Below are 20,552 nucleotides of genomic sequence, written 5' to 3' on the forward strand. Positions count from 1 at the left end.
AATTATTACATGTGGTAGATAATGTCTGGACATTTTAAAATATGTTATTTCATCCTCATAACAAATCAATGAGGAAAGCTTTACTATTCAGCATTTTATATATGAGAAATGGATGGTTCATAGAGTTAAATAACTTTTTCAGATTCACATGAGTGAGTTGCAAAGCTCATAACTGAATTATTGTCACCCTCATCCAAAACCCAAGTTCTAGTACCAGGTTGCAAAATATTTACTAAATTATTAGAACCTTAAAATGGCTATCTCTTTCATATACCATTATTTAGTTAATTATTTTAGCCATAGAAATAAAGTTAGTATTAATTAAAAATTGACCATAATCTTAAGAAGCTGAAATAACATTTTTATAAATGAAGGCATTTACTCCAATATGGAAAGTATATATAACTGGACATGTTAACTGAATACATAACTGTCATGTTAACTTTCCAAAACACAAATATCATCCTGGCTTATTATTACTCAGAAAATGTCAATAACTAAATGAAGTCCAAATCTGTGATTCTGGTGTTCTTTTCTAATCTCATCCTCTTAGTCCAGGCTCCAGTGCATCCAAGCTATAAATATTTTATGTAGTCCTATCTCCATTTCTTTTTTTCTTTCCCTTCCTGAAATGCTTACTATCTCCTCCAATCTTCTTGCAATGTAATGAATCACTATATACCTTGCCTCGGGCCACAAGAATCTCTCCATTCTCTGAGCTCCTGATGTCACCACATTTTTACCACGCGGTGTTTGTACATTTCTTTACCACTGATATGCAAGCTACTTTTGGGGGAAAAAATAAACCCACTGTGTCTACTGTATTTGTCCATCTTACATCTTATACTATGATGGCCTCTTATGCATAATAGGGCTTCCCAAGTGGCGCTAGTGGTAAAGAACCCATCTGCCAGCACAGGATATGTAAGAGACCTTGGTTCAATCCCTGGGTCAGGAAGATCACTTGGATGAGGGCATGGCAACCCCCTCCAGCATTCTAGCCTGAGAAATTCCATGGACAGAGGAGCCTGGTGGGGTACTGTCCATAGGGTTGCAAAGAGTTGGACATGACTGAAGCATCTAAGCATGCACACAACTAATATATACATCCTTAACTTGACAGTAAGTATTCTATAAACAATAATAGTAAATGCAGAGAGCTTACTCTGTACCTATTCCTTTTTGAAGAGTTTTATGTATATTAACTCACAAACATTTTCCTTTAATTTCCTAAAACTTTGCCCAAAATCTCTAAAATTCACTTTTGGGAAAAAGAACTGTTGAATGTGCTAATGTGTGTTTTAAACAATTTGTGTGACATACCCATACGTATCATGTTTATATAAGAAAAGTGCTGTCCTGTGCTTTTGCATCCCCATCAGAGTACAGATGGTAATGTAGAAGTGAGTGTGCCAAGTTATCACTCTTTTTTAGTAGCACCTCATTTGTGTATAAATCGTCATCCTTATCCCATCTACTTTAAATAAACATAACCATTGACTTACGTTTCAATGTATATTTAGCTTTATTAGATAACTCTATTAAAAAGCACTACTTTACATTGTGAATATAGGCCTAATTTAGTCAAATCATGTCTTGTATAGTGCAAAGTGACCCCCAGTGTCTAAATCAATACAAAGAAAAACATATTTTGTTGATTGTAGTACCTGAACTTGGAATAATGTTCTAACTCTTTGTGACCCCATGGACAATAGCCTGCCAAGCTCCTCCGTCCGTGGGATTTTTCAGGCAAGAATACTGGAGTGGGTTGCCATTTCCTTCTCCGGGGGATCTTGCAGACCCAGGGATTGAACCCAGGTCTCCTTCATTGCAGGCAGACTCTTTACCGTCTGAGCCACCAGGGAAGAATCTACTATAGACACAGAAAGGATCAAATAACATAATAACTATGCTATGGGGTTTGATTCTCTGAAGTTTGTTTTTTATTCACACAGACTCAAAGAAGAAAGATCTAACACTGACTTTTTCTTGATGAACAAAGCTATATTGATAGCTGAGAAAAAAAAAATCAACCTATTTATTTTTACAGTCAGCAAATTGTAATCTATGGTCTTCCTTTTATCCGTTGCCCCCAAAAGGCTACTAATTTCTGTGGATCTAGCAGTTTCAGAAATGGAACATTTTATAAGTGATATCAAAGTAATACAAAAGTCCCAAAGTAAGATACCTGGAATTGAAAACCCTGATAAAGTAGAAACTACTTTGCAATTTCCTCAAGGTGCTCATTTAATATTGTTTCCTAGTGCTTGGCAGATTCTCATTCTCATCTCTGTCTCACTGCACCTGCATGCAAAGATAAATGGACCCATAACATACCCCTCTGAAAAAGAAAGAGAGAGAAATGACATTTCCAGACTCAGCAAAGAATTGAGGCAGGAAGATTTGGTGGGCTCCCCAAAACCCAGTCATGATGTTTCCTCTGGTGTGAATTTAATCAGAAGTGTATACGGAGTTTTAATTAAGAAAAAAAAAACAACTATTACTTTCTTGAGCTGTTATAAAGGAATGATTATCTAGCAGTATATTGTTCCCAACAAACCAGATGAAACTTTAGTACATCCTTCCAAATCCCCTGATTTAATCTTGAAGTGAGCAACACAGAACAAAAGAACCAATTTGCTTTCTAAGAAACAAATGTTTAATCATCACACTGGACCCAAGCCAAACTGTGAAATCCTCAGGACTGGCAAAACACAAAAATAAAAACAAAAGACACATTTTTTTTTTTTTCAAAGACACTGCTAGCACTATCTAGTATTATTAAGTCTGTCTGGTTTGTCTTTAGCAAATCTAATTGCCCTATTTCTCTATCCATTTTCCACTCCAGTATCTCACCTTAGCTTCCTAGAGCTTTCAGATCTATCCCTGAGCCTCAATTTAAGTATGTAGAGAAATAAGCAAAAAAAAAAGCATTAAAACATTGTTTGAGAAGTATCAAAGGTATTACTTTTTTTTTTCTCCAGGGTTTTTGTATTTTAAATTTAATAATAATACAAAAAATATCCTGAGCTTCCATTCTGTTCCAGATTCTGGAAAAAGAGTGAAGAAGAGGCCTGGACCCTGCATCTGGGTTTTCGGTCTAGCAGGGGAGACAGAATTGTAACAGATGAGCAACCCACACTGAATGAAGGTGAAGACAGAACAGTGTTAAAGTTACAGAGAAAAATGAGAAAGTTTACTATTTTGGATGTCATAGATGCCTTGGAAGAAGTACTGAGGGTGAGGTATTTGTGGGACTATAATCTGGAGATACCCGGGAGGAGTTGAGTATTTGATTCTGGGACTCTGTAAAATACCAGGACTGAGGATATTAACTTGGAAAGCATCCGTGTCATCCGTTCTGAGATACGAGAGAAACTTGTAAATGAATAGTTTGCAAAGTCTATAACTTGGACTAATCTCATGAGATACTCTGGAGAAAACAGGGCTCCAGAATCAAGTAAGATTAAGGAATACCTCATGTTTTACCCCTCCTTTAGAGATTTGTAAGTGATGGTGAACGTTTTAAACGAACTGACAAGTCCTCAATTCCTCAAGATGTAGGAAGAGAACCAGAGGAAGCCAAAAGAATAAGACATTTCAAGCAGATAAATATGATTATTTGTATAAATCTTAGAAGAAATCCCTAAAGTTAAGAATTGGCAGGGAGAATGTCTTATTCAGTTTGTTGTTCCATGACTCAGCAGAGACTGTGGCATAGATTATGTACTCCATGAATATTCAGCAGATTACTCAGTGAATAAAGAAATGCAGCAGCAAAAGCAATAATTCCTCTACAATTCCATTCAACATTCTACTAAATGCCTATAAAGACCAAGAAAAAGTCTGGCAGAAGTTCAAAAAATTTCAAATAAAAGAACATCATTCAGTTTTGGAGAAAACTTCCTAAAATACAGAGCATTTAGTATGGGTTTAGAAGTATATTCTTGGTTTTCAATGGGAAGGAGGGAAGGCAATTTTGCTTCCCACCAAGTATTTAGCAACAACTGGAGACATTTTTGATGATCATAATTTGGGCAGGGTATGGCTACTTATATCTACTGATAGAGACCAGGGAAACTGCTAACCACACTACAACATACAGGACAGCCCCCACAGCAATGAATTATCTAGTCCAAAATCGCCAATGGCACCACTGTTGAGAAATACTAAGACATAACATATGATTCAGAAACACATACGAAGCAACAAGGATAAGTCCAAATCAGGGGTAGGAAAAGGCTTCGATTAACCCTCCCCCATTTGCCTGACACTCTGGCCACAAAAATTATTCAGAGCAGAAACACATGTGACTGTTTTTGTCAAAGAATCATTTGTTAAGCCAGCCAGAGTCTGCCCACATAGCCATTCAGGGTCGTTTACCCTAAAGCCATCAGAGATGTATGTTGGCAAACACTGGCTGAGATGCCTTTCCTCTCAAGGAAAGAACTACTAGGTCTATTCTTTCTGAACTAGTCATTCTTACAGACAAACCTCCTAAGATCCGTGCATATCAATCCGCCTTTGGTTCTAGAGCCAAAACATGGCAGTGGCTATAACTGGAAGAAGAGCATCCCAGGCTAACATCTTTTAGGAAAGGCCAGATCTGGATGAGTCTCCATCTGTGTAAGAATGAACAAGCAGAAAAGAAAAGGAAACATTTAGTAAACTATGCTTGATGTCTTTAAAAACATGTAAGAAGGAATAAGAGAGAGAAAACTAAAGAGTATCAGATAAAGGCAGAGATACAGAGAATTCTGAGTAAAATAATGAGGGAATGCATGAAACACCAGAGCAAAAGCAGATCTGGAATTCCCATTAGAGATGATAAAAAGGAATGCGACCAGATCAAACTGGTAATAAAGATAGCAGATTTGAGAAGACAAGTCAAACGTAAAGAACAGATGTGAAAGTAACAGGGAAATTTATAGACATGGAAGAAAGTCCTTTCTGACATAACTAAAGGAATAGTAGAATGCAGAAAAATTTGCCTACAGGTCAAAAGAAATCCAGATTTAAAGATTTAATAATCAGGCTAAAATAATAAATAAGACCTGTTCTGGAAACTGTGGAAATCTGGAATTGTAGAATATTATATGAATATTAAAAATATAAAAGAAGAAGGGTGGTTTGCCTACAACTGGATAAAAGTCAGGCTGACATTAAACTTCCACAATCCTGAATAACACTAAATACCAATGGAAAACAGAGCAGGCTATCTAGTACATATCCTGTGAAATATAAATAAAAACTGAAAAATAATAAGAGAAAAATTACAAATGATAATTCTGGTGAGAAACTTGACTATCAGTTCAGTTCAGTCGCTCAATCATGTCCAACTCATTGTGATCCCATGGATGGCAGCACACCAGGCTTCCCTGTTCATCAACAACTCCCGGAGCTTGCTCACTCATGTCCATCAAGTCGGTGATGCCATCAAACCATCTCATCCTCTGTTGACCCCCTCTTCACCCACCTTCAATCTTTCCCAGCATCAGAGTGTTTTCCAATGAGTCAGTTTTTGCCATCAGATGGCCAAAGTACTGGAGTTTCAGCCTCAGCATCAGTCCTTCCAATGAATATTCAGGACTGATTTCCTTTAGGATTGACTAGCTGGATCTCCTTGCAGTCCAATACACTCTCAAAAGTCTTCTCCAAAACCACAGTTCAAAAGCATCAATTCTTCAGAGCTCAGCTTTCTTTATGGTCCAATTCTCACATCCATACATGACTACTGGAAACACCATAGCTTTGACTAGATGGACCTTTGTTAGCAAAGTAATGTCTCTGCTTTTTAGTATGATGTCTAGGTTTGTCAAAGTTTTTCTTCCAAGGAGCAAGTGTCTTTAATTTCATGGCTGCAGTCATCATCTACAGTGATTTTGGAGCCCCCCAAAATAAACTCTGTTACTATTTCCATTGTCTCTCCATCTATTTGCCATGAAGAGATGGGACTGGATGCCATTATCTTAGTTTTTTGAATGCTGAGTTTTAAGCCAGCTTTTTCACTCTCCTCTTTCTCTTTCATCAAGAGGCTCTTTTGTTCTTCTTCACTTTCTGCAATAAGGGTGGTGCGATCTGCACATCTGAGGTTATTGATATTTCTCCTGGCAATCTTGATTCCAGGTTATGCTTCATCCAGTCCAGCATCTCCCATGATGTACTCTGCATAAAAAGCAGGGTGACAATATACAGCCTTGATGTACTCCTTTCCCAATATGGAACCAGTCTGTTGTTCCATGTCCAGTTCTAACTGTTGCTTACTGACCTGCATACAGATTTCTCAGGAGGCAGGTAAGGTGGTCTGGTATTCCCGTCTCTTGAACAATCTTCCACAGTTTATTGTGATCCACACAAAGGCTTTGGCATAGTCAATAAACCAGATGTTTTTATAACTCTTGCTTTTTTGATGATCCAACAGATGTTGGTAATTGGAACTCTGGTTCCTCAGTCTTTTCTAAATCCAGCTTGAACATCTGGACATTCATGGCTCACATACTATTGAAGCCTGGCTTGGAGCATTTTGAGCATTACTTTGCTAGCGTGTGAGATGAGTGCAATTGTGCGGTAGTTTGAGCATTCTTGGACGTTGCTCTTCTTTGGGATTGCAAGGAAAACTGACCTTTTCCAGTTCTGTGGCTACTGTTGAGTTTTACAAATTTGCTGACATATTGAGTGCAGCACTTTCACAGAATCATCTTTTAGGATTCAAAATAGCTCAACTGTAATTCTGTCATCTCCACTACCCTTTTTTGTAGTGATTCTTCCTAAGGCCTACTTGGTTTCACATTCCAGGATGTCTGGTTCTAAGTGAGTGATCACACCATCATGGTTATTGGGTCATGAAGATCTTTTTTGTATACTTCTTTTGTGTATTCTTGCCACCTTTTCTTAATATCTTCTGCTTCTGTTAGGTCCATATCATTTCTGTCCTTTATTATGCCCATCTTTGCATGAATTTTTTTTCCCTAGCATCTCTAATTTTTCTGAAGAGATCTCTAGTCTTTCCCATTCTATTATTTTCCTCCATTTCTTTGCAATGATAACTGAGAAAGGCTTTCTTATCTCTCCTTGCTATTCTTTGGAACTTTGTATTCTATTGGGTATATCTTTGCTTTTCTCTTTTGCCTTTCATTTCTCTTCTTTTCTCAGCTATTTGAAAGGCCTCCTCAGACAACCATTTTGCCTTTTTGCATTCCTTTTTCTTGGGGATGGTTTTGATCACTGCCTCCTGTATGATATCATGAACCTCCCTCCACAGTTCTTCAAGCACTCTATCAGATCTAATCCCTTGAATCTATTTGTCACTTCCACTGTAAAATTGTAAGGGATTTGATTCAGGTCACACCTGAATTGTCTAGTGGTTTCCCTACTTTCTTCAATTTATGTCTGAATTTGGCAATACAGAGTTCATGATATGAGCCACAGTCAGCTCCCGGTCTTGTTTTTGCTGACTGTTTAGAGCTTCTCCATCTTTGGCAGCTGCAAAGGATATAATCAATCTTATTATGTGTAGAGTCTTCTCTTGTGTTGTTGGAAGAGGGTGTTTGCTATGACCAGTGTGTTCTCTTGACAAAACTCTGTTAGCCTTTGCCCTGCTTCATTTTGTACTCCAAGGCCAAATTTGCCTATTATTCCAGGTATCTCTTGACTTCCTACTTTTGCATTCCAGTCCCCTATGATGAAAAGGACATCTTTTTTGGGTGTTAGTTCTAGTAGGTCTTGTAGGTCCTCATGGAACCGTTCAGCTTCTTTGGCATTACTGGTTGGGGCATAGACCTGGATTACTGTGATACTTAATGGCTTGCCTTTGAAACAAACAAAGATCATTCTGTTGTTTTGAGATTGCACCCAAGTACTGCATTTCGGTCTCTTTTTTGACTATGAGGGCTACTCCATTTCTTCCAAGGGATTCTTGCCCACAGTAGTAGATATAATGGTCATCTGGATTAAATTCACCCATTCAGGTCGATTTTAGTTCACTGATTCCTAAAATGTTGATGTTCACTCTTGCCATCACCTGTTTGACCACTTCTAATTTACCTTGATTCATGGATGCAACATTCCAAGTTCCTATGCTTTGTTCTTTACAGAATATTGTTCTTTACAGAATCAGACTTTACTTCCATCACCAGTCACATCCACAACTGGGCATTGTTTATGCTTTGGTTCCATTTCTTCATTCTGTCTGGAGTTACTTTTCCACTCTTCTCCAGTAACATATTGGGCACCTATAGACCGGGGGAGTTCATCTTTCAGTGTCATCTTTTTGCCTTTTCATATTGTTCATAGGGTTTTCAAGGCAAGAATACTGAAGTGGTTTGCCATTCCCTTCTCCAGTGGACTACATTTTGTCAGAACTCTCCATTGTGACCTGTCCATCTTGGGTGGCCCTACATGGCATGGCTCATAGTTTCACTGAGTTAGATAAGGCTGTGGTCCATGTGATCAGTTTGATTAGTTTTCTGTCATTGTGGTTTTCATTCTATCAGCCCTCTGAGGGATAAGGATAAGAGGCTTCTGGAAGCTTCCTGATGGGAGAGACTGAATATAGGGGAAACTGGATCTTGCTCTGATGGGCAGGGCCATGCTCAAATTCCAGTTCCAGTCAGTCACTCAGTCATGTCCAACTCTCTGTGACCCCATGAATCACAGCATGCCAGGCCTCCCTGTCCATCACCAACTTCTGGAGTTTACTCAAACTCATGTCCATCGAGTCTGTGATGCCATCCAACCATCTCATCCTCTGTCGTCCCCTTCTCCTCCTGCCCCCAATCCCTCCCAGCATCATGGTCTTTTCCAATGAGTCAACTCTTCGCATGAGGTGGCCAAAGTATTGGAGTTTCAGCTTTAGCATCATTCCTTCCAATGAACACCCAGGACCGCACTCCTTTAGAATGGACTGGTTGGATCTCCCTGCAGTCCAAGGGACTCTCAAGAGTCTTCTCCAACACCACAGTTCAAAAGCATCAATTCTTCGGCACTCAGCTTTCTTCACAGTCCAACTCTCACATCCATACATGACCACTGGAAAAACCATAGCCTTGACTAGATGGACCTTTGTTGGCAAAGTAATGTCTCTGCTTTTCAATATGCTATTTAGGTTGGTCATAACTTTCCTTCCAAGGAGTATTTCAGTTCAGTTCAGTTCAGTTGGCTGCAGTCACCATCTGCAGTGATTTTGGAGCCCAGAAAAATAAAGTCTGACACTGTTTCCACTGTTTCGCTAACTATTTGCCATGAAGTAATGGGACCAGATGCCATGATCTTCGTCTTCTGAATATTGAGCTTTAAGCCAACTTTTTCACTCTCCTCTTTCACTTTCATCAAGAGTCTCTTTAGTTCCTTGCCATGCTCAGTAAATCTTTAGCCCAATTTTCTGTTGCTTGGCGGGGCTGTGTTCTCTCCCTGTTGTTTGACCTGAGACCAAACTATGGAGGAGGTAATGAAGATGATGGTGACCTCCTTCAAAAGGTCCCATGCATGCCCTGCACACTCATTGCCCCTGACCCTGGAGATCAGGCCACCACCAATCCACACCTGCTCTGGAGAATCCTGGACACTCACAGGCAAGTCTGGGTCAGTCTCTTGTGGGGTCACTGCTCCCTGTCCTGGGTCCTGGTGCACACAGGGTTTTGTTTATTCCCTCCAAGAGTCTGTTTCCTCAGTACTGTGTAGGTTCTGGTGGCTCTATGGCAGGTTAATGGCCACCTCCTCCAAGAGGGCTTATGCCACACCCAGGTCTGCTGAGGCCTGCTGACCCGTACCTCCACAGGAGACACTCAAACACTCAAAGGCAGGTCTGGCTCAGTTTCTGTGGGGTCTCCTTGTGTGCACAGGTTTTGTTTGAGCCCTCTGAGTGTCTCTGGAAGATATGGGGTTTGATTCTAAATGTGATTTCACCCCTCCTACCATCTTGCTTTGCTTCAGTTAGACTTCGTTTGTATTCATATTCCCAACACGAAGCACATTGACCTTGAAAACCCAAACCACCACCAGCAGTGATAACATGGGTGTATGTGGCACTTGACCAAATTACTAAAGCTCTGCTCAAAACAATGTCAATGAACTTATAGAGAAATATTTTGTTTGCTGTATTCTACTTAGTATTTTGCATCAGTGTTCATGAGTGACTGATCTTTAATACTCTTCGCTTGTACTATCTTTAACTGGTTTCTATATTAGTGTCAAACTTGTCTCATATTTAAAAAAAATCAGAAAGTTTTGCTTCCCATTCCATATTTTAGAACAGGTGTCAGTACATTTTTTCTATAATGAGTTGGTAGTAAATGGTAGCAAATATTTTAGGCAATGTGGTCCCTATGGTCTCTGTGTTGCCACTACAATCATACTTCAGTATCCTCAGGGAATTTGTTTCAAGATCCCCACAAAGACCAAAATCAAAGGATGTTCAAGTCCTTTATATAAAATGGCATGGACCAATTGTACCCCAGCCTGTATCCATGCATTCTGCACCCATGGATACAGGTGGCTGCGTGTACTCAACTTTGCCATAAAGCAGCCATAAACAATAAGGAAACAAGTGGGAGTGACTATGTTCCAATTAAATTTTAGGGGTTCCAATTAATAATAAGTGGCAAACAGTCAGATTTAATCTCTTGGCCTTTATTTGTGGACTTTTTCTCTGGAATACTTCATAGAGCAAGAGGACCATGTTCTATGTGGTCTTTGATGGTTTGCGAGAAATGTCCCTGTGCCTCATCTTAGTGAAAAAGATGCTGGTGTTTCCCACTAAATAAGATCACAAGACGTTATGGGCTCATATTGTATCTTCCTTGCCTCAATTCTGGAACGGCCCACTTCTCCAAGGAGCCAGTACCATACTGTTTTAGGTATAGAGGCTTTATAGTATGTTAAATGTCTGATAGAGTTAATTTTCCTTTGCAGTTATACTTTAATCATATTTTGTGACTGGATCTACCTGGTTCACCTAACTACAGAAAAACAGAGACTAGGAGGGTACATGACCCAGAGGCAGACTTGCTCACAGGGACAGGGTCTGCGAGGAGGAAGCCCAGGTCAGCAGGCTCCCCCGTCCCTGAGATTCTCCAGGCAAGAACACTGGAGTGGGTTGCCATTTCCTTCTCCCGTGCATGAAAGTGAAAAGTGAAAGTGAAGTCGCTCAGTCATGTCCTACTCTTAGCAACCCCATGGACCACAGCCCACCAGGCTCCTCCGTTCATGGGATTTTCCAGGCAAGAGTACTGGAGTGGGGTGCCACTGCCTTCTGACACCCAATTAAAAACAATGGAGGGACTTTCCTAGGTCCAGTGGTTAAGACTCCATGCTTCCATTGGGGGGACAGGTTTGATTCCTGGTTGGAGAACTAAGATCCCACATGTCTTGTGGCATAGCCAAAAAAAAGGAGCAATGAAAACTCATGTTTCATTAACACATTTTATATGCCATATGTGATTTACACATTTACATACATTAAGGGGAAAGAAACTAATGTTTTTTGTTACCTGCTGCTGCTGCTAAGTTGCTTCAGTCGTATCCGACTCTGTGCGACCCCATGGACTGCAGCCCACCAGGCTTCTCCATCCATGGGATTCTCCAGGCAAGAACACTGGAGTGGGTTGCCATTTCCTTCTCCAATGCATTAAAGTGGAAAGTGAAAGTGAAGTCGCTCAGTTGTGTCTGACTCTTAGCGATCCCATGGACTGCAGCCTACCAGGCTCCTCCATCGGTGGGATTTTCCGGGCAACAGTACTTGAGTGGGGTAATGTTTAACAACCAGCTGTCTTCAGGGGGGAAAAAATCTGATTTTTAGAATTTGCCAATATCTGAGGTGAAAATATTCCCACTATGGTTTCAAGTTATCACCATGTATTCACTGAATTCAGGGTTGGGAAGACATGCACAGTGAAACACCATCATATAGTGTTTTCATCCTACAGATGCAATAGAGTCAAATAGGCTCAGATTATAAATAATAATAAAATGTAATGAACTGATTAGAAAGTGATGTTATGAGTATATACGTACTATATTTGTTTTTAATATAACTTATTTATATAAGTATATATATATAGTTTTCAAATGACTGTGTTGAACAACTGGCTCTCAAAATTTTTGATAATCTATCAATCAGTCCTTATTAGCTGATAAGGGCCAGCTGCAGCATACTACTGATTATGACCTGCTGTCTACTAGAGGCCATGATTGTCACTGTAGTTTTATTATTTCATTAATCCTCATTGTGACTTTCTGAAATAAGAATTGTTTTTCTGATGAATAAAAGGATCTCAGAAAGGTTAAATAACCTATCTGGGACCACACAGCTGCTATGGTTATGTGACCTTCACCCTCCAAATCCCCAAATTCTATTATCTCATGCTGTCTCTCATAGAGCAAAATTTTTATTTTAAACAGTTTTATTCTTTAAGTGAGTAAACTATGTTCCAGGTAAAGCCAAAGCCCTCTGATTTCAGTGACTGTGTGACCACTGATGTGTGTTTGAGGTCACTGCCACTGAATCAGTTTGGTGTCAGAAAGGGTCATTAAGCTACATAAGATGCCACTGTGAGGCAGGACTTGACTGTACAGTTTTCTAGATGAGCACACAGGAGAGCACCGCTTACCCAGTAATAAGTCTCCACCCAGAAACACTGGGAATCACCCCAAGTTCCCCTCTCATTTTCCTTTCTTTTCCCTAAAGTAATTCCAACTCAATAAAGCTAATTCCTTTTTAATCAAGTCAATATTTTATACAATGAACCTCAACTATTCAATTCAACGAATTGAATTTCAATGAAATTCATTGAAACTGAATTGAATTTCAGTTGAAATTCAATGAATTTCAACTATTGTGGCATGCACTGCCACACTCAGTACGTCCAACCCTGCAGCAGGGCACCACCAACCCACGCCTCCACTGGAGACTCCTGGACACTCACAGGCAAGTCTGGGTCAGTGTCTTGTGGGGTCGCTGCTCCCTTCTCCTGGGTCCTGGCGCATACAAGGTTTTGTTTGTGCCCTCCAAGAGTCTGTTTCCCCAGTCCTCTGTAAGTTCTGTAATCAAAATCCACTGGCCTCCAAAGTCAAATTTTCTGGAAGTTCTCAGTCTCTTTGCCAGATCCCCAGGTTGGGAAATCTGGTGTGAGTCCTAGAACTTTCTTAACAGTGTGAGAACTTCTTTGGTATAATTGTTCTGTACTTAACCTATCAGTCTGTGGCAAATTAAGGATAGAAAAGGATTAGAATTTGATTCCAATTGATCAAAATACAATTTTCATATTTTAATAAATATAGTGGAATTGATGCTACATGTCAAAAAAGAATAAATCTTTTTCAACATCAAATATTACTGATATTTTATATATATTATATGTTAATCATACTGTTTTGTCGCTCCTTCTTGCAATGACTCCACATCCTCCTCTTTTTTCAGCTTAAATGCCATGTTGTCTCAGTAAATCAGTTCTCTGAGAAAAAAGAAAAAAGGTCCTGATTTGAAGTAGTCACCAATTTCCATAGGGTTGATATTCCCACCATGGCCAATTTTAAGGTGCAAAAGGTTTAGCAACCAGCTGTCAAGATCCCTGAATGTTTAATGACAGAGCTAGTAAGATCCAACTCCATCACACCACTGAGAATTTTACCTTCTCTGGTGAAGCAGTTCCTCACTTACTACATTTCATTAAGGTTAGCTGTTTGCATTCATGTTTTTTATCACCAGACTGGGAATCACTGGAGAGCAGGGACTATAACAGCAACAATAACAATAATAATAATGTCATCACTTATTTGTTAAAGAGAAAGTTGGCTGAGAATATTGAATGCTTGACAGACAAAAGGCTACTGGCACTACAGATGGAAAAGACTATTTGAAAAGGCCAACAAATAGATGCATTTTATTACTGGAGTTTGGCCCCAAAACTTGGAAAGGAATCCTAAGCTTCAGTGAGCTAGAACAGACCCCAGATGAGTCACAAAAACTCAGTGTGAGTCCCTCGCCTACCTGAAGATGTGTCAGGTATTTATATTTGCTCCTTTTCCCTAAACATGCATTAAGTCTAGTATCTTTCCACGTTAATAGTATGATGAAACCATGAAAGATAATTTCAGCACCTAGAGCAGTAAGCACTCCAGTACCTGGCTGTGGAATCCATCCTGATTACCAATGGGCTATCTGAGGAAGTTAGAAAAAAGATATAATTCTCAAAAGAGAGAAGGCTTTGGATCCCTGTATGACAATGACATAAGACAGAAGCCAAACTCCCAACAGAATCCAAAGTTCATTCTGTGAATACCTGGCATTTTGACTTCTTTGCTCATCCCACCCTGAGCTCTACCCTCCAGAGCCTGGGAAGATCGTCCCTGATCTGAAGCAGAGTCAGATCTCTAGGTGGGAAGGAGGGACAGCTGTTATTGTGAGTGGAAAAGAGCCTTGAACTCTCACTGGATGGGGTGGTAACTCTGGCAAGGGTCAGCAAACAGTTTCTTAAAGTGAAAGTGTTCGTTGCTCAGTCCTGTCTGAGTTTTTCAGGACCCCATGGACTATAGCTTGCTAGGCTCCTCTGTCCATGGGATTCTCTAGGCAAAAATACTGGAATGGGTAGCCATTTCCTTCTCCAGGGGATCTTCCTGATCCAGGGATAGAACCCAGGTCTCCTCACTGCAGGCAGATTCTTTACCATCTAAGCCACCAAGGAAGCCCTTTTCTTAAAGGAGCAGGTAAAAATATTTTAGCCTTACAGACAAAACAATCTCTGTTGGCAGAAATTGAGGCTGCATAGTGCCCAATTCATAACAAATAAATTCTCTAAATTCTTAGTAGCACAAAGTCACAAAAGAGGAAACATTAATAATGATACAGAATAGAACTTAAGTATTATGATAATTTAACCAAAATTTTAAAATTGAATAAAAACAACATAATTGCAAGAGTCAACATCATCTTCAGCATTGAAGGACAGCAATATTTACTAATGCCTCATTTTTAGTCTAGCAGTTTCTTATTTATATGAGAACCTTACATTATGTTCCACATGAACTTTTACTTTTAATGTACAATCTGTAAGAACAAGAATCACTCAAATTCAACTTTATTTTGAACACAGGTTTGACATTTAGATGACCATTTGAGAATGTGAGGCATTTTATACATATTTCAAAAGTCCTTCTCTGATGCCAGGTCTGTACAGCTAACAATTTTAACAGTCAATCCAGTGTTTGTAGCTGTCTTACAACCAAATCAGATTGCTACATGGTCAATCAGTTGATCAATGCATAATTGATTGTGAAGATAGCCAGAAATATCAGCACATTTATTAACTGTGTGGAGATACAGACAAAACCAATGAGCAAATTGAAGCAAGGAAATTAAAAGAAAGTAATCAAAATTGTTTTGATCAAAGAGACTATTCAGATGAATGAGACCTAAATTTTATCTAAGTTTTTTCTCTTGGAAAATCTCAAATATTTCATACTTAGAATTCTTGGCATGTATTTATTTATTACCTACCTCCAGCAGTCTCTCACATGGAAGGTGCTTGAAAATGCTCTTTCTTGGTCCTCCACCAATATTACCAATTTACATCTATTAAAATAAAAACAAAAGTATAAAATAGTATGTTTTTTGAAATAGAGACAGCAAGATTACTTAACCAATTATTTTATAAGCATGACACAACAAAGCAAAGGGAGGAGAAAGAAATAGAAGAAGGTGAATTAAAATCAGATTTTAAGAAAAAAACATTTAAAAAGTAGATAAAAGTTAAGTTTTAACAACTCATTTAATTTTGTATATAATGTTTTATATATGTATCTAACACATATACAAACTTAAATGACTTTATAATTGTGTATATGTATTTTATTTTATAAATGTTATTTAATTTTAAACAGGCAGGTTATTACCTCTTGAAGATAAAGCATACAGATACTCTGGCACTGATCTTTTTAGTACTTTACACTCAAAATATCTGTGACCATGTATATGCAAATGGGCTTCCCAGGCAGCACAAGTGGTAAAGAACCCACCTGCCAATGTAGGAGATGCAAGAGATGTGAGTTCGATCCCTGGCTCAGGAAGATCCCCTGGAGGAGGGTATGGCAACCCACTCCAGTATTCTTGCCTGGAGAATTCCATGGACAGAGGAGCCTGGCAGGCTACAGTCCACTGGGTTGCAAAGAGTCAGACACAACTGAAGCAACTTAGCACACGTACATGCATCTGCAAACAGATAATATAAAACTATAAAATTTTTATGGAGTTAATATTAAAGTATTAACAGAAAATGAGCTTTATAGGGCATTTGAACACATTCATAATTTCATTTGAGCCTCACATTTGAGCCTTCTTGATTGACCACATTCTGTAGGTCAATCAAGAACTAGCATCAGTCATATTTCAGGGATGAGGTACCTGGAGGTCAGATGAATGAGGCGACTTTGCCGAGGTCGCACTAATGTTAAAGGGTGAAACAGATATATGATCAAGGTGTTCTGACCTTTTTCATTGAATGATTCTGCTTTCTACAACATCAGCACTGAGATGTGAATTAAGTTCTTTATTTTACAAAAAATCATTTTCCATGAAACTTGGTAAGAACCTGTGCAAATGTTATATACAGTGCACATGTTTATCAAGAAGAGTCAGAATAAGTTAAGCCACCCCAGCGAATTAACTGTGTTTGGTTGTAGAACAAAATGAAAACACACCCAGCCTCAGCCTCATTTGGGTGCATATTTTAAGAATTTAATCTTCTATTTGTCCAGACACTCTGTGCTAACCACAGGGGAAGGAAAACAGACTTGCTTCTGTTTCAGACTGGCTGGTACTGGAGCAATAATTCCTTGTTGTTTTAAAACTGTAATGTAAAATTATCAATACTTAATGGGTGAGATGGATTGGTACATATACTATCTTCAAACTAGATTTTTCTCTTCTCTTCTTCTCTAGCTATGTCCTGTCAAAAAAGACAGTAACAAATAAAAATTTTAAAACACAGGCACAGCAACATCTAGATATTTACCACCAGTGGGGTTTGTAGTCAATCAGCATGTACAATGAGAAATAACTGAGGGAGACTTCCTAGTGTCTTCAGAAAATGTGGTAAGTTAAATATTCTTCTAAAGCCTGTGGTTTTGCTTCTACATCAGAATAGTGTTGGAATCATGATTCTAGAAAAGAACCCAACTGGTTTTGGTTCCACTGAGAAAGAAAGACACTTTCTAATTCTCCACCCTCTATATATCCTTTACTAATTCCCTTCAAATGCAGCTCATTTCCCATCTGTCTAAATTGTATGTTAGATTTTTGTCAATAGTTAATCACTGATGTGTGTAAAATTCTACAAAATTGTAAAGGCCTATATAAAGTTAAGCTATTATTATTGCTTTCCTTACTAATGTTTTTCTTGATGCCAAATATCTGATCCAAAGAATTCAGTCAAAGTGAGTATGTATTTGTAATTATTATCTTAAGCATCCACTTGAAAATAACTGCTTAAGGCCAGTTTATAAAAAATGAAGAAACAACTTTACTTTGAATGTCTTTTTATTTAGAACTCTACACAAATCAGCTTTAATTGTTCTTCCTTTTCTAAAAAGGTATAGTCTCTTTAAATATCCATTGCTAGCATGTAACATTTTTCAAAATGTTCTAATTAAAATTGACAAGATTCTTCTTGCAAAACCTATTCCAATAGTCCTTTTCTGACACCCACAGCCTTCAAAACAACTTCAGTGGAGAGATAGGAAAGTCAGATTAACAGCAGTATACTAGGAATATTTTGCCCCAAATACTTCCAATCCCAGAATTCTTTCATTAGATTTTGACTACATTTTTGTCTGAATTGGATACACAGAGAATCAGTTAAAGAAGTGTAGAGACAAAAAAAAGACCAAGTCTCACTGTGTTAAATTAATAAGAAAACCTTCATTCCATCTACCCCAGATTTCTCAGACCACTTATGAACCAGGGATCATGGACTAGGCTGCACGTAGTATTACTCTCAAAACTAGAGGAGAAGAAATTGTTTTTTTGACAAATTAATTTTCAATTTCAAATGGCCTAAAGCAGCCCTGAAACCCTGTTACACTTTTAATTTATATTAAATTAGTAGATGCAGGTCTTGATGAAGTGGGGGCCTTCTCTATAGTCACAGTTAAGAAGGAAACTATTACCTTTCTCTGGGTCAGTGTTCCCATTTTGCTTTAATAAAATTGCCTTATAAAGATACTGAGCCTGTTTTCTCCTGTTGCAGTTAATCAATGGTTTCACAACAGCTTAAACTAAAATGAAATGGCCCCACCCAAGAGCTCTACCCATTCCAGTAGTTAGAAGATTTTCCACCTATTTAGGTAAGCAATGAGATTTTACTCCTTCAAAATCTCACATTTTTACTGAGATGTTTTAAATTGTTCATTTTTGTTTCCATAACAGAGGTATATCAGCAGTCCCAAGTCACTTCTTCATGAAGTATCTGGCAGAGAATCTAAAGATCTCAGCTAAATACACATTCAACTTCTTACAAGACAATGATTATTTTTAAATGGGCTATTCTCATCATCCCCACAGCCCACCTCCATTCAGTTGGAAGAATCCTGAAGCTGAGCAGAAATTCAGATCAAGCTCTTACCTATTCACAGGAGCATGGGTCTGTGGTCTGTGCAGCTGGCATCTTAAGAACACAGTTTTCCTTAATTCAACAACACAGTGTCCTGGCCTTTAGGGCACTCATCAGAGAATTTTCCTCAGACCTGACTTCCTTCCAGCCTTTGCCAAAGACCCACTTAAGACAATGGATGTTTGATACAAATGGGATAAGTGACATTTTAATTATCCATGAATCCTGGATACTGTAAACACAATACTGTTATCATCATCCACCCAGATGCTTATCATGAGTTTACAGAAACAAACACTTTCATGTTTTCTTGTTGGAAGTAAAAACTTACTCAAACTTTCTCTTGGGCATTTAACAATATCAACAAAAATTGAAAATGCATATTTGATTTGACTTAAAAACTGCACATTTAAGTATTCATTCTAAGAAAATGATTAGACTTTACACAAAATTGAATGGATGCTAACTGAAACATTTTTATAGTGCAGATAAATTAGAAATAAATACTCATACATATAAGATTAATTAAGTATGATATAGCAATATAGTGGCTTCTCTGGTGGCTTAGACAGTAAAGAATATCTGCAATGTGGCAGACCAGAGTTCAATCCCTGTGTTAGGAAGATCCCCTGGAGGAGGGCATGGCAACCTATTCCAGTATTCTTGCCTGGAGAATCTCCACGGACACAGAAGCCTGGCAGGCTACAATCCATGAGGTCGCAAAGAGCTGGACATGACCAAGCGACTAAACACACAGCACAGAGTGCAATATAGTAGAATACCATAGAGCCATTAAAAAGACTAAGGTAGCTTTCTCTATATATAGATCTGCAAAGATTTATCATTAAGATAAAAAATGTGGGAAAGCAAATATAATTTGATTTTTTGTTCATATGTTTATAAGCACACATCTGTGTTTAAAAAAGTATAGAACTATAAATACAGTTATTCAATGGTGGTATAAACTTCATTTGAGACATTATACATATTTATATTTTAACTTATCACAATAAGCCTACATTGTTTTCTTATTTCAGGAAAATATTCTTAATGAAACCAGAGTACACCATATTATCTTAGTTTCCATTTAACTTGTACAGTTTAAATTTAATGTTAAATGCCAAGATTTATAGAAAAATGATATAATAAAATTTGAATAATATTTCTGAGCTAAACCATAGTAAATCCCAATAACTGTTGCTGAAATCTAGGACTATGCTAACTGCTTTCCTTTTTTTTAAATATTCATAACTACCTAAAAGATATATTTCTATTAAAATACTACTAACAAAGGGGTCACGAACAGTCGGACATGACTGAGTGACTGAACTGAACTGAACTGAAAAAAGTTACTGTTAAAATCCATATCTTACAAAGAGACAAATAAGAATTCAGGTATATTGAAAAACTTTGCTGGTTGGTAGTAGAATTGAAAAACTAAACTAAATATGTCTACCTCAACAGCCATAGCGTTCAACACAATGCCAGACTATTTTACTATTTTATTGCATGAAGGTCATGACCAGGAGAGCTACATCCACTCTATGCATTCTAGATACCACATATTTAATACAGGAATTCAAGGCTTTAAAAAATTTGAAAAATCTATAGAGAAGAAGTTCAGCAAAGTCTCCACAAATTCCTAAGTCAGAGGCAGTTAGTTCTTAATAGCTCACAGAAGCTTTTGCACTTCTCAAAATTCTCTGGAAAGTGTGCTTCAACTATTTCAGCCTATGGTAAGTTGTTGCTTCTCAAGAACTTGTTGGGAAGCCTCCATGACATGTCAGGACTGTTCATGCATCTGGCTACAACTGCATGTGCAGGGAAAAACTGGCTTCTTCTGCCCCCACCATCAGTCTCACCAAGTGCCTCTCTTTGGCAAACTCTAAGCTGAAACACCTTCTTCCAACAACACAAGAGAAGACTCCACACATGGACATCACCAGATGGTCA

At 38.3% G+C, this 20,552-nt stretch overlaps 1 long non-coding RNA gene across 1 annotated transcript in view; it reads right to left on the reverse strand.

The window, feature by feature from the left end:
- LOC104969525 (uncharacterized) overlaps positions 1-18,819 on the reverse strand; it is a 36,872-nt gene extending 18,053 nt beyond the window's left edge. The window contains exons 1-4 of the long non-coding RNA XR_808712.4: positions 18,612-18,819; positions 16,009-16,201; positions 15,491-15,565; positions 13,365-13,448 (exon numbers count right to left, since the gene is read on the reverse strand). This is a non-coding gene — a long non-coding RNA (uncharacterized lncRNA). The remainder of the gene's footprint in view (positions 1-13,364; positions 13,449-15,490; positions 15,566-16,008; positions 16,202-18,611) is intronic.
- Positions 18,820-20,552: the final 1,733 nt, after the last annotated feature.

This window comes from Bos taurus, chromosome 9 (assembly GCF_002263795.3).
Source record: "Bos taurus isolate L1 Dominette 01449 registration number 42190680 breed Hereford chromosome 9, ARS-UCD2.0, whole genome shotgun sequence".
Classification (NCBI taxonomy): Eukaryota; Metazoa; Chordata; class Mammalia; order Artiodactyla; family Bovidae; genus Bos; species Bos taurus.